Below are 15,455 nucleotides of genomic sequence, written 5' to 3'. Positions count from 1 at the left end.
AGTTCCTGTTTGAAATTCCCTGCATATCCCTTGGCAGACCATCACGTCAACTAATCTAGTTCTTTGTAGGCAACAACTTTTCCTGGGGCCAGGTCCTGCAAACACTTACACAAGTAACTTTACTCATGTAAACAGGCCCCTGGATTTCAGTGGGATTACTCACATGTGTAAATGCCCTTTGACTTTTGTGGAGCAGGAAGACTGAGTCCTTTATCTGCTGATACTGATATGATAATTCTGCAATATAGATGGTAAAAAAATATCACTAGTATTTCTGAAAGGAATAAGAAAGATACAGTATGACTCTTGAATTAGAGGTTAATCAGGTTAATTGTAAAAATGACAAAAGGGAGTTGAAGATAACAAATACAGTGTAGTCATATAATTAAGTTAGTTATACTAGACCAGAAAATCTCAGTGATTTTCTGCTCTGAACATTCTCATAAAGCAAGACACTGCAAAATACTTTATTTCCATTTTTAAGCCTTTATAAATTGAATTACTTCTAAGAAACCAGGAAATAAATTTCCTTTCCTTAACACTTTTCCATTTTCCAAGTTTGAACAAAAAAATTAGGGCTGTCAAGCAATTAAAAAAAATAGTTGTGATTAATCATGCAATTAAAAATTAATCATGATTAATTGCACAATTAATAATGCTGTTAAACAATAATAGAATACCATTTATTTAAATAATTGTGGATGTTTTCTACATTTTCGAATATATTGATTTCAGTTACAACACAGAATACAAAAAGAAAAGGAGTACTTGTGGCACCTTAGAGACTAACCAATTTATTTGAGCATGAGCTTTCGTGAGCTACAGCTCACTTAAGCTCATGCTCAAATAAATTGGTTAGTCTCTAAGGTGCCACAAGTACTCCTTTTCTTTTTGCGAATACAGACTAACACGGCTGTTACTCTGAAACAGAATACAAAGTGTACAGTGCTCACTTTATATTTATTTTTATTACAAATATTTGCACTGTAAAACAAAAGAAATATTATTTTTCAATTCACATAATACAAGTACTGTAGTGCAATCTCTTTATCATGAAAGTTGAACTTACAAATGTGGAATGATATAAAAAAAACCCTGCATTCAAAAATAAAATAATGTAAAAAAAATGTAAAACTTTAGAGCCTACAAGTCCAATTAGTCCTACTTCTCATTCCAGAGAACATGCGTCTATGCTGTTGATGGGTTCTGCTCGATAACAACCCAAAGCAGTGCAGACCAACGCATGTTCATTTTCATCATCGGAGTCAGATGCCACCAGCAGAAGGTTGATTTTCTTTTTTGATGGTTTGGGTTCTGTAGCTTCTGCATCAGAGTGTTGCTCTTTTAAGACATCTGAAAGCATGTTCCACACCTCATCCCTCTCAAGTTTTGGAAGGCACTTCAGATTCTTAAATCTTGGGTCAAGTTCTGTAGCTATCTTTCGAAATTTCACATTGGTATCTTCTTTGCATTTTGTCATATTTGAAGTGAAAGTGTTCTTAAAATGAACAACATGTACTGGATCATCATCCAAAAAATAATATATGAAATATATGGCAGAATGCAAGTACAATAGAGCTGGAGACATACAATTCTCCCCCAAGGAGGTCAGTCACAAATTTAATTAATACATTATTTTTTTAACGAGTGTCATCAGCATGGAAGCATGTCCTCTGGAATGATGGCCGAAGCATGAAGTGGTGTATGAATCTCATGACACATAAATATCTTGAGATGCCAGCTACAACAGTGTCATGAAAACACCTGTTCTCATTTTCAGGTGACATTCTAATTAAGATGTAGGCAGCATTATCTCACATAAATGTAAACAAATTTGTTTCTCTTAGTGATTGGCGGAACAAGATGTAGAACTGAATGGACTTGTAGGCTCTAAAATTTTACATTGTTTTGTTTTTGAGTGCAGTTATGTAACAAAAAACCCTATATTTGTAAGTTGCATTTTCATGATAAAGAGATTGCACTACAGTACTTTTCTGAGGTGAATTGAAAAATACTATTTATTTTGTTTATCATTTTTCAGTGCAACTATTTGTAATCCAAAATAATATACAGTGAGCACCGTACAGTTTGTATTCTGTATTGTAATTGAAATTGATATATTTGAAAATGTAGAAAAACATCCAAAATATTTAATAAATTTCAATTGGTATTCTATTGTTTAACAGTGAGATAAATCACAATTAACTTTTTTGAGTTAATCATGTGAGAGAACTGAGATTAATTGACAGCCCTAAAAAAAAAAAATTCTCCCCCTCTTGTGTTGTCAATGGGAGCTATGGTGTTGTTTTCACTATTTCCTTGTTTGTGATAGAGTCATGAATGACGTTATCTCATCATTAAGGAATGACCTCACCATATATTAAGTGATTGTGGCCATTGTCTTGCTTGTCAGAGAAGATGGCCCATTTAAAGGCTAGAGAGCCAGAGAATAACTTGCTACTGCAGCTTCAGACCACATCAGCATCCTGCCACCAGGTGACCGGGGCATGTGGGGAAGGGACTATTTAGGAGTACCCCAATGCAAGAAAAACCTTCTTTAACCTGGACCAGGTGGGGCAGCACCCACCTATCACCCATGAAACTAGTGAAATATCAGATTTTGTCACGATGTGCTGTGGGCATTACCCTAGTCACTCCTTTTTTGGTGGGGGCTGGGAAGGAAGGGGGTGGCAAAGCTGAGAGCATCTGTGCAGACAAGGCATTCATTGAGAGTATTCATATGGAGACGTCCAAGGCTGAGGAAGCTATCCAGGTGGAGAGGTCTGCTGTCATGTCCCCAGAAGAGGGTGATATAGTTCTGTCACAGGGAAGACACTGGCTGCTGGTTACTTCTGGCAGCAAGCAGTGCTCCACCCCCTACTCCTAACCTACCCACCATAATGATGAAGAACCATTATGCTGTCCTGGAAATGATCAATGAACAATCTCCCCCAAAGATGGAGGAGGAGAAGCCATGTACCACAAAGGCTGGGAGGATCAAGAAGAAACATAGGGTAGTTGTGGTTAGTGACTCTCTCCTGAGGGGGAAAGAGGCACCCACCCATTTGTCAGTGTGACATGGCATCCTGGGATCCATACAGGCCCCTGTATCTGAGAAATTATGGAGGGATTGTCAAGGATCATCCAGCCTTCTGACTACTTCCCTATGTTACTCATCCATGTGGGGATGAATGATACTGCGAGGTATGACCCTCAGCAGATCAGAAGTCATGCTCCAAATCATGGAGCAGGTCCTCAAAGAATCAATCCTGAAGCACTTGCATGAGAGGAAAGTGATCAGGAACAGCCAGCATGGATTCACCAAGGGAAGGTCATGCCTGACTAATCTAATCGCCTTTTATGATGAGATTACTGGTTCTGTGGATGAAGGGAAAGCAGTGGATGTATTGTTTCTTGACTTTAGCAAAGCTTTTGACACGGTCTCCCACAGTATTCTTGTCAGCAAGTTAAAGAAATATGGGCTGGATGAATGCACTATAAGGTGGGTAGAAAGCTGGCTAGATTGTCGGGCTCAACGGGTAGTGATCAATGACTCCATGTCTAGTTGGCAGCCGGTATCAAGTGGAGTGCCCCAAGGGTCGGTCCTGGGGCCGGTTTTGTTCAATATCTTCATAAATGATCTGGAGGATGGTGTGTATTGCACTCTCAGCAAATTTGCGGATGATACTAAACTGGGAGGAGTGGTAGATACGCTGGAGGGGAGGGATAGGATACAGAAGGACCTAGACAAATTGGAGGATTGGGCCAAAAGAAATCTGATGAGGTTCAATAAGGATAAGTGCAGGGTCCTGCACTTAGGATGGAAGAATCCAATGCACCGCTACAGACTAGGGACCAAATGGCTAGACAGCAGTTCTGCGGAAAAGGACCTAGCGGTGACAGTGGACGAGAAGCTGGATATGAGTCAGCAGTGTGCCCTTGTTGCCAAGAAGGCCAGTGGCATTTTGGGATGTATAAGTAGGGGCATAGCGAGCAGATCGAAGGACGTGATCGTTCCCCTCTATTCGACATTGGTGAGGCCTCATCTGGAGTACTGTGTCCAGTTTTGGGCCCCACACTACAAGAAGGCTGTGGATAAATTGGAGAGAGTCCAGCGAAGGGCAACAAAAATGATTGGGGTCTAGAACACATGACTTATGAGGAGAGGCTGAGGGAGCTGGGATTGTTTAGCCTGCAGAAGAGAAGAATGAGGGGGGATTTGATAGCTGCTTTCAACTACCTGAAAGGGGGTTCCAAAGAGGATGGCTCTAGACTGTTCTCAATGGTAGCAGATGACAGAACGAGGAGTAATGGTCTCAAGTTGCAGTGGGGGAGGTTTAGATTGGATATTAGGAAAAACTTTTTCACTAAGAGGGTGGTGAAACACTGGAATGCGTTACCTAGGGAGGTGGTAGAATCTCCTTCCTTGGAGGTTTTTAAGGTCAGGCTTGACAAAGCCCTGGCTGGGATGATTTAACTGGGAATTGGTCCTGCTTCGAGCAGGGGGTTGGACTAGATGACCTTCAGGGGTCCCTTCCAACCCTGATATTCTATGATTCTATGATTCTAAGTGACTACAGGGCTCTGGGGGTAAGGGTGAATGAGCTGGTGTTCTCTTTGAACTTTCAAATAAAGGGTAGAGGCCCAGGCAGAGACAGATGCATCCTGGAGATGAATACCTGGTTGCAAGGTATGGTGTCACCTGGAGGGCTTTAGCTTCCTTGACCATGTAATTCTTTTCTGGGAAGAAAGATTGCTAAGCAGAGATGGGGTCCACCTATCAAGGGATGGGACAGCGTATTACGATAAAGACTGGCTAACATAGTGAGGAGGGCTTTAAACTAGTTTTGATGGGGGCAGGAGACAAAAGTCCACAGGTAATTAAAAAAAAACTTGGTGACCTGGCATAAGAGTCAGAATCTGGGGGGAGCATGGGCAATTATAACAGGCATAAGGGAGAGAGAAGAGAGAACATGGAGGGAAATCAAATCAGTATCTTAGATGTCTGTATACTAATGCAAGAAGTATGGGGAATAAATAGGAAGAACTAAAATGCTAGTTAATAACACAACTATGTCATAGCTGCCATCATAGTTTTGGTGGGATAATACACATGACAGGAATATTGGTATAGTATGGTACAGCATGCTCAGAAACGACAGGCATGGGAAAAAAGGAGGAGGTGTTGCTTTATATATCAAGTATGTATACCTTTGGTCTGAAGTTGAGATGGAAATAGGAGACAGACTTGTTGAAAGTATCTGGTTAAGGATAAAAGGGATAAATAAACATGGGTGATGTCATGGTAGGGGGGTCTACTGCAGACCATCTAACCAAGAAGAGGATTTGAATGAGGCTTTTTATAAACAACTAACAAAATCATCCAAAGCACAGGACTTGGTGGTGATGGGGGACTTCGGCTACCCAGATATCCTTTGGGAAAATAACACAGCAGGGCACAGATTATCCAACAAGTTCTTAGAATGTATTGGAGATAAAAAAAAATATTTCAGAAGGTGGAGAAAGCCACTAGGGGAGAAGCTGTTCTCTATTAGTTTTGACAAATAGGGAAGAACTGGTTGAGAATTGGAAAGTGGAAGGTAACTTGGATGAAAGTGATCATGAAATGATAGAGTTCATGATTCTAAGGAATGGTACGAGGGAAAACAGCGCAATAAAGAAAATGGATTACAAGAAGACAAACTTTAGCAAACTCAGGAGTTGGTAGGTAAGATCCCTTGGGAAGCATGTCTAAGGGGAAAAACAACTCAAGACAGTTGGCAAATTTTCAAAGAGACATTATTAAGGGCACAAGAGCAAACTATCCCCCCTCTGCAGGAAAGATAGGAAGAATGGCAAGAGACCTCTGTGGCCTGAACCTGATGATCTTCAATAATCTGAAACTCAAAAAAGAATCCTACAAAAATTAGAAATAAGGTCAAATTATAAAGGATGAATATAAATAAATAGCATAACTATGTAGGGACAAAATTAGAAGGACCAAGGCATAAAACAAGATTAAACTAGCTCGAGACATAAAGGGTAACAAGAAAATGTTCTACAAATACCTTAGAAGCAAGAGAAAGAACAAGGACAGTGTTGGTCCATTACACAATGAGGAGGGAAAAACAATAACAGAAAATGTGGAAATGGCAGAAGTGTTAAATTACTTTTTTGTTTCAGTTTTCACCACAATGTTTAGTAGCAATTGGACATCTAACATAATAAATGCCACTGAAAATGAGGTAGGATCAGAGTCTAAAATAAGGAAAGAACAAGTTTAAAATTATTAGGCAAGCTAGATGTCATCAAGTTGTCAGGACCTGATGCAATACATCCTAGAATGCTCAAGAAGATGGCTGAGGAGATATCTGAGCCATTGCAATTATCGTTGAAAAGTCGGGTGAGACTCCAAAGGACCGAAAAAGGTCAAATATAGTGCCAATCTATTGTAACTTTAGTGCCCTTGTGGCCAAGATGGAGTCTGCTCTGCTGGCAGCTCTGGCCAAGAGAAAACATGTGCAGGAACGCCACAGGGAAACTCCCTTCAACCCCAGGGGCCCCAGCTCCAAACCCCCCAGAGTGAACACACACACACACATACACTAGAAGAGTACAATAAATATAAGAAAGGGAAATATTTATTTACAGAGGGAAGAATGGAGAAAAGCAACAGGGGAAATATAGCAGGAGCAGCAAAAGAGAGTTGCATTCAACTCAAGGTCCCACAGGCCCAATGGTACCACAGTCTGAAAGTGCAGATACAGAGCAATGTGCCTCCAAACAGAGTTCAGGAGTCCTGGGCAGAGTTCCAGTCCAGTGATGAGGTTTGGATGCTTCTGGTCATCATTGGCGCCAGGGAACTTTCGCCAACAAACCCCTCCAATGTCCTCTGCTGTCACTCTCTGCAAAGCCACACAGAGCAACAACCTCCCCACTTAACTAGCTAACAGCCTCCCTCCTTATTACCAATGCAAAGTCACAATCCGCAGTACTCACGGACCCATACAGCTCTGGGCAGCAGTGATACTGGGTCCAGCTCTGGTTTGTCCTTCTCAGGTGATTCCTCCCTAGCACAGTGTTCCTCCTGGATACTGTCCTGGGGCATCCCCAGTCAGCCGTTGTCTCCCTCCCAGGCTTCAGGCAGTTTCTTGACTATTTCACTCTGTGAGCATCTGCTTGCTGCAGCCCTTCTGTCTGGAACTCCAGACATACATCCCTGTTGCTTTCCCCTCTCTTTTTCTCTGCTCCTCCTCCCGCAAACAGCACTTCCTTCTTCTGGGACAATCAGCACTTCCCCCCTCAGGAAAAAGATTTAAAGGGACCATGCTTTCTGAACGCCAAGGAGGTTACACCATAAAACTGGCAATAAGGACAACCCGGAACAGCCATCTTAACTTCAGTACCTGGAAAGATAATGGAACAAATAATTAAGCAATCAATTTACTTGCTTATCTTACCTTGAAGATGATAAGTAACAACATGGATTTGTCAAGAATAAATTGTGTCAAACCAGCCTAATAGTTTTCTTTGACAGGATAACAAGCCTTATGGATAGAGGGGAAGTGGTAGATGTGGTATATCTTGACTTCAGCAAGGCTTTTGATATGGTCTCACATGACCTGCTCATAAACAAACAAGGGAAATACAACCTAGAGGGAGCTACTATAAGGTGGGTGCATAACAGATTGTAAAACCATTCCCAGAGAGTAGTTATTAGTGGCTCACAGTCAATCACGAAGTACATACTGAGTGGGGTCCTGTAGGGATCAGTTCTGGGTCTGGTTCTCTTCAATATCTTCATCAATGATTTATATAATGGCATAGAGAGTACACTTATAAAGTTTGTGGATGATACCAAGCTGGGAGGGATTGCAAGTGCTTTGGAGGATAGGATTAAAATTCAAAATGATCTGTACTAATTGAAGAAATGGTCTGAAGTAAATAGGATGACATTCAATAAGGACAACTACAAAGTACTCCACTTAGGAAGGAACAGTTAGTGGTGCACATACAAGATGCAAAATGATGGCCTAGGAAGTAGTACTTCAGAAAGGGATTTGGGAGTCATAGTAGATCACAAGCTAAATATGAGTGAACAGTGTAACACTTGTGCAAAAAAAGAAAATATCATTCTGGGATGTATTAGCAGGAGTGTTGTAAGCAAGACACAAGTAGTAATTCCTCCACTCTACCGTGTGCTGATTAGGCCTCAACTAGTATTTTGTTCAGATCTGGATGCCACATTTCAGGAAAGATGTGGACAAATTGGAGAAAGTCCAGAGAAGAGGAACAAAAATTATTTAAGGTCTAGAAAAATGACCTATGAAAAAAGATTGAAAAAACTTGGTTTCTTTCATATGGAGAAGAGCAGACTGAGTGGGGACATAACAGTTTTCAAGTACATAAAAGGTTGTTACAAGGAGGAGGGAAAATTGTTCTCTTTATCCTCTGAGGATAGGACAAGAAGCAATGGGCTTAAATTGAAGCAAAGACAGTTTATGCTGGACATTAGGAAAAACTTCCTGTCAGGGTTGTTAAGTGCTGGAATAAATTGTTTAGGGAGGTTGCTGAATCTCCATCACTGGAGATTTTTAAGAGCAGGTTAGACAAACACCTGTCAGGGATGGTCTAGGTAATACTTAGTCCTGCCTTGAGAACAGGGATGTCATCTAGTCCATCTTGAGGTCCCTTTCAGTCCTATGATTCACATTCTATTTTGAGCATGTTAGCTTGAACAGAGATAGTACATGTCTCACCAGTCTTGGAGACACACTCGTTGCAGTGTAGATGTACCTTGTGACAACAACCTTCCCTAGCAGCTTCTTCCACCAGAATCAAGAAAATATCAACATGAAGGGTGAATCTCATGGGAGCTGTGGACAGAGATTTCTTGGCAACAGGCCCAAGACTTTAGAACTCATTACCAGAGGAGATTAAAATAACCATTAATCTCACAGCCTTCAGAGTGAAGCGTAAAATAAATTTCTTCGATTTTGCATTTCAGCAGTTGCAGCTAAAAATCAGAAGTGAAGGAAAGAAGTGGAAGAAAAGGGGAAGGAGGCAAATGATATGGGAGGAGGAGGAGGAGAGGAGGAAGAAGGAAAAGCAGGGGAAGAAGGAAAAAATATTTTCCTTATATTGATTTTGTATATATTCATTTTAAAGCACCTGTCCAAAATGCTTCAATGGAAATAAGGAAGAAAGTTAGGCCATTGACCTTTTATAGTGCTAAACTCTTTGTGAGGTGCACAGATACTAAATATTTTGGTGTGCTATTAAAACCTGGATGGCTAGATAAGTAGAATGGCATCTCTTGCTCTTTTGAAAGCAAAACGAAACAAAACAATAACTTATAGTCTCATATGGACTATATAAAGTCCACTCATTTGTTTCATGTAGTCAGCCCAAAAACACTGCATGACTGAAATCCTTGTAGCTAGGGCTGTCAAGTGATTAAAAAAAATTAATCGCGATTAACCGCAGGATTAAAAAAATTTATAGTGATGAATCACACTGTTAAACAATAATAGAATACCATTTATTTCAATATTTTTGTATGTTTTCTACATTTTCAAATATATTTATTTCAATTACAACACAGAATACAAAGTGTAGAGTGCTCACTTTATATTTATTTTTATAACAAATATTTGTACTGTAAAAATAAAAAAATGGTATTCTACAATTCACCTCATAATAGTAGTGTAGTGCAATCTCTATCAAGAAAGTTGAACTTACAAATGTAGAACTATAAACAAAAAAACTGCATTCAAAAATAAATAAATGTAAAATTTTAGAGCCTAAAGTCCACTCAGTCCTATTTCTTGTTCAGCCAGTTGCTCAGACAAATGAGTTTGTTTACATTTTCAGAAGATTATGCTGCCCATGTCTTGTTCAAAATATCATCAGAAATTGAGAACAGGTGTTCTCATTGCACTGTTGCAGCTGGCGTTGCAAGATATGTATGTGTCAGATGCGCTAAAGATTCATATGTCCTTTCATGCTTCAGCCACCATTCCAGAGGACGTGCATCCATGCTGATGACAGATTCTGCTCGATAACAATCCGAAGCAGTGCAGAACAACACGTTCATTTTCATCATCTGAGTCAGATGCCACCAGCAGAAGGCTGATTTTCTTTTGTTGGTACTTCGGGTTCTGTAGTTTTCGCATTAAAGTGTTGCTCTTTTAAGACTTCTGAAAGCATGCTCCACACCTCACCCCCTCAGATTTTGGAAGGCACTTCAGATTCTTAAACCTTGGGTCGAGTGCTGTAGCTATCTTTAGAAATCTCACATTGGTACCTTCTTTGCGTTTTGTCAAATCTGCAGAGAAAGTGTCCTTAAAATGAACAACGAATGCTGAGTCATTACTATAACATGAACTATATGGCAGAATGCACACGAAATAGAATCGGAGACGTACAATTCTTCCCCAAGGAGTTCAGTCACAAATTTAATTAACACATTATTTTTGTAACGATCTTCAGCAGCATGGAAGCATGTCCTCTGGAATGGTGGCCGAAGCATGAAGGAGCATATGAATGTTTAACATATCTGGCATGTAAATACCTTGCAATGCCAGCTACAACAGTGCCATGCAAACACCTGTTCTCACTTTCTGGTGACATTGTAAATAAGAAGTGGGCAGCATTAGCTCCCATAAATGTAAACAAACTTGTTTGTTTTAGTGATTGGCTGAATGAGAAATAGGAGTGAGTGGACTTGCAGGCTCTAAAGTTTCACATTGTTTTGTTTTTGAGTACAGTTATGTAACAAAAACATTACATTTGTAAGTTGCACTTTCATGATAAAGAGATTGCACCACGGTACTTGTATGAGGTGAATTGAAAAATGCTACTTCTTACATTTATCATTTTTACAGCACAAATATTTCTAATAAAAATAATATAAAGTGAGCAGTGTACACTTTGTATTCTATGTTGTATTTCAAATCAATATATATGAAAATGGAGAAAAGAATCCAAGAATATTTAATAAATTTCAATTGGTATTCTATCATTTATCAATGCAATTAAAAATTAATCACAATAATTTTTTGGCGTTAATCATGTGAGTTAACTGTGATTAATCGACAGCCCTACTTGTAGCCATTACTATTTTTACGATCCAATTTTATTACTATGCATATGCAGATCCTTACCTCCACGGGGTTATGGTTTTTTGGTTGTTTTTTTGCTTGGTTGGTTGGTGTGACATTCCCCTCTTGTGTTATTCGGAATGGTGATCTGCTAGGTCACTCTAATCCTTGACTCTGGGAGCCAACCTTACCCTGCTCTGCTGTGAGAACCCCCACTCCTGTGCTGTTCACGCACAGTCTCTGGCATGTAAGCTGCTCCTTGGATTGTGCAACCAGATGATACTAGCCAATATCTCTGGTCCCAGACACTACCCTAGGAACCTCTGTCTTGAGTGTCCAGTTATGCCCACCGGATACTTCAAGCTTATATGAGTTCATCAATTTAACAAAGAAATTGATATGTACCATGCTTGTTATCCCAAGGGAAGTTTCTGACATGCTTCAAACCAAACACACTGCTTCTGGTAGAATAAACAAACAGATTTATTAACTATGGAAGATAGATTTTAAGTGATTATAAGTCAAAGAATAACAAGTTAGATTTGGTCAAATGATATAAAAGCAAAACACATTCTAAGCTGATCTTAACACTTTCAGTGCCCTTACAAACTTAGATTCTTCTCACCACAGGGTGTCTGGTTGCTCTTCAGCCAGGCTTTCCCCTTTGATCAGTGCTTCAGTTGCTTGGTGGTGATGTCTGTATATGGAGGTGGAAGAGAGAGGAAGAGCATGGCAAACGTCTTCTCAATTTATCATGTCTTTTCTTCTCTCTTAGCTTTGCCCCCCACCCTTTAGAGTCACGTGGGCATTACCTCATTACAGTCCCAAACTAACCAAAGGAAGGGGGGTTACTCACTCGAGAGTCCAACAGATCCTTTGTTGTTGCGTAGGCCAGTGTCCTTTGTTCCTGTGAAGCTGGGCTAGGTTTGTTCCATACATGCCCTGATGAGGTGTGAACTGCCCCTCTGCTTTTGGAGAATTTTTGTCTGGGCATGCTTTAAGCCATGGGGACACATTTTCAGCCTCATAACTACATACATGAAATTATAACATATAACATTACTATAACATTATTATAACAACAATTACTATAACATTACCATAACAACAATGCTCAATACATCATGAGCCTTCCGAAGACACCCAACATGACAAACTGTGCATTAGATACCACACAATCATTTTATAAAGATGAACATGGGTGTTCTCCCGAGGTACAGAACATTGTAATTGGGTGGTTGTTTTTTTTTGCCCATGGTGGCAAGGATGGGGTCCTCATTAATATCACCATGGGTAACTTCAATGGAAACTGGTCACATGGGATTTCCTGCCCTCTGACTGGTTAGATTAAACCAGACAGGTCACAGGGATCTTTTTCAAATGGCAGTAGGGACAGAGGCAAGAGCTACACTCTGCGATGGTCCCCTTTCAACGATGCTAACTGTAGCTCTTGGAAGGAAAAGGATCAATCACCAATATACATAGAAAGTCTCCAGACTTTGGTCTGGGAACATGAAAGAGCTAAAATAGTGCCTTATTTGTGGCAGGAATTTTCTCTTCATTTCTAAATTGTCTGTCATGACTCTAGAGTCAACAATAAGACTGAAAATAAATTTCCAAATATGGCTCAGAAGAAATTGGCTGAATTTGGAGAGGCAACAGGTCCACTTGGGGAAGTACTGTTGTCTCAGCTATGGGTTTTCCCAGTGAGTTTGATGTTCAGGGAAGCACTGGGGAAATTCCAAGTGATCCATTATTTTTATATGCCAAAAAGGAGATCTGTAAATGATAGCATCAACCCTGCTCTCTGCAGAGTCAAATATGCCTTCCTTCACTATGCTTTTTGCATGATTTGGGCAGCTAGGTCCAGTGCTCTGATGGAAAAATGCAAGAGTGCATCTGTTTTTGTCTCTTGGGTGGCAAGAGTCCTTGGAAGGTTGCAGGGGTCTTGTGCTAATTGTTAATCTGAGTGAAGGTTTTATATGGTCAAATACAATAAAACTGCAGCCAAAGGCCTTTAAAGGAAACCAAGATGGTGTGAGTTTTATTCACACTGCTTGCAGGTGGCATCAGCAGTGTGCTATGAATAGTTTACTGTGGAAATTTCCATTGTAAGGTACATAAGAAGAGACTATTGTTATTTTCTTCCTACTGTAATAAGAATACAATGTATTATCACTGGATAGTGTTGTAAATAAAAAGATGCTGGGGTGGATTCTCAGATGCACTAAAGTTGGATTTAGCATAGGTGAGGAAAGCCTGCAGTAAATATATATAATTTGAACTGCCATAATCTGAATGACAAGATTTGTGCTGTGATATTAACATACAGTAATATAGTAGTATTATAGGTGGGTGTGGCAGTTCAACCTATTATTAAGGTTGCTCAACAATTCCCATTTTAAGAATCTGTTTTCAGTTACTTATAACTTTGCCAAACTTTAAACATTTAAGATGAAATTTCTCATGTCTAGTATCTCCTTCAGACTGAATTGTTCTGAAAAAAATTATCTAAAACAGTTCAGCTGTTTGTGAGAATGAGGCTAATGGAAATATTCTAACAATGTTCTTTTGATGTATAGTTTTTGTGTGTGTTTGTGTAATAGTATGTTGGAATGTGTGAAAATATACAGAAGTTATTATGCAGTAAGAATACATTTTTTGCTGTTGTGTCTTATGGGATCAGTACATTGTTCCGTGAGCAGCTGAGGTATTCATTCCATTATGTATTACTTTGTATTATGCAGAGTTCCCTTGACATGAATGGGAGACTTGCCTCATGGATTTCAGTGGGACTTTGCTTAGTAACAATGATACATCGAAATGTTGCATATTAAAGTGACTCAGAGAAATGAAGCAATATGGTTTGCTCCCAGCTGTGCGGTTATCACAGCACAGAATTAATTTGCTAATAACAATTCTGTATAAAAGAGGATTGCATATTTTGTTTTTAAAAAATTTAAATACATTTTGACACTGAAGAGTAGTGACATTCTAGAAGTGAAATTTCTGTCTAGAATTATATAAAAGTTAATAAATGACCTGTTTTAGCAAGAAGAACATGATATTTCTAAACTGCAAACCCCCGCACAACTTTATAGACACAATGAATTAAAATCAATTGACACTGACAAAACAGAAGAGAGCAGAAATAAAAAATACCATCCATACTTCATACTGGGCCATTTCAATTTTAAATTATTAGTTAAAACAAGACAAAAATATACTGTTGATTTTAGTAATGTATCATTCATTTACCTTTAATAAGGTTTTATTTTCTAACAGTCATACTGAATGCACTTACAGAACAGCATATAAAGTATACAGAGCAACAGAACAAGAATAAACAGATATTTATAGAGCTGTTTTTCAAGAGGCAGATTAACCTATTGTCTAACAGGTTGAAACAATTAGGACCTAATTCTTCTCTGGTGTAACTCCATTGACTTCAACCTTGACCTTTTAGCCTTGATTTAAAGGTAGTTGCTCCAAGATGAATTTGGCTATAATGCTCAGGAAGAGAAGGGAAAGACAACCACACATCATGAATCTCAGAGACTAAACCAATGTCAAGATGAATCCCTCTTCTACTTGCATCCTGATACAAACAGGACTTACTTTAAGAAAAGACAAGTGCCTGGATAGCCAGCTGCATTTCACCAGAAAGTCAAGTCTGAGGAGGGGAACTGATTCTGAGAAATTACACACAGACAAACACAAGTGATATGATTAAATTATACATTAGCTGTGCAACAACTGTCTGTGAGGAGCATGGGGAAAACAAATCACAAACATGCCCCTGAAATTACCTGAAATATCCATAAGCATATATCTGAATGCTCGGGAGTTTCTGTATATCCCATTACAATCTGTAAGAAATATGTAGCAAGTTTACCGCTGAACCCATTTTCACTATGAAGCCATATAGATTGTCTTTTGGAAAGCAGGAGAAATTCGGAAAGCAAAATTCTTTCCCAAATCATTTAAGCGCTGTGATGCACCAATATCTCATAATGTAAATCTCACAGTATGCTAATCACAGCTTAAAGAAGTCCAGCAGACCATTGTTTGGCAGTGCTGCCCAGGAACCAGGATGACACATAATGTATATGACAGGCTATCAAAAGTAATCCTCTCTTCTAAATAACTGGTCAGGCAGGCTTGCTAGGAAAGTGATTTAGCTTCATTCTTGAAAGTAAAACCCCACAAAACAAACAAAAAAAACTTGCATGCATTTAGATTTGTGTGCCAAGAACTCATATTAAGTAGATCAGAGAGGTTTTAGCATGGTGCCAACCCCAGGACAGTATTACCACCTAGTGAATGTCTATACATTTTCCAACTTGACATATA

The sequence above is a fragment of the Eretmochelys imbricata genome, chromosome 3 (genome assembly GCF_965152235.1).
Source record: "Eretmochelys imbricata isolate rEreImb1 chromosome 3, rEreImb1.hap1, whole genome shotgun sequence".
NCBI lineage: Eukaryota > Metazoa > Chordata > Testudines > Cheloniidae > Eretmochelys > Eretmochelys imbricata.
Note: the sequence above shows the minus strand (reverse complement) of the source record.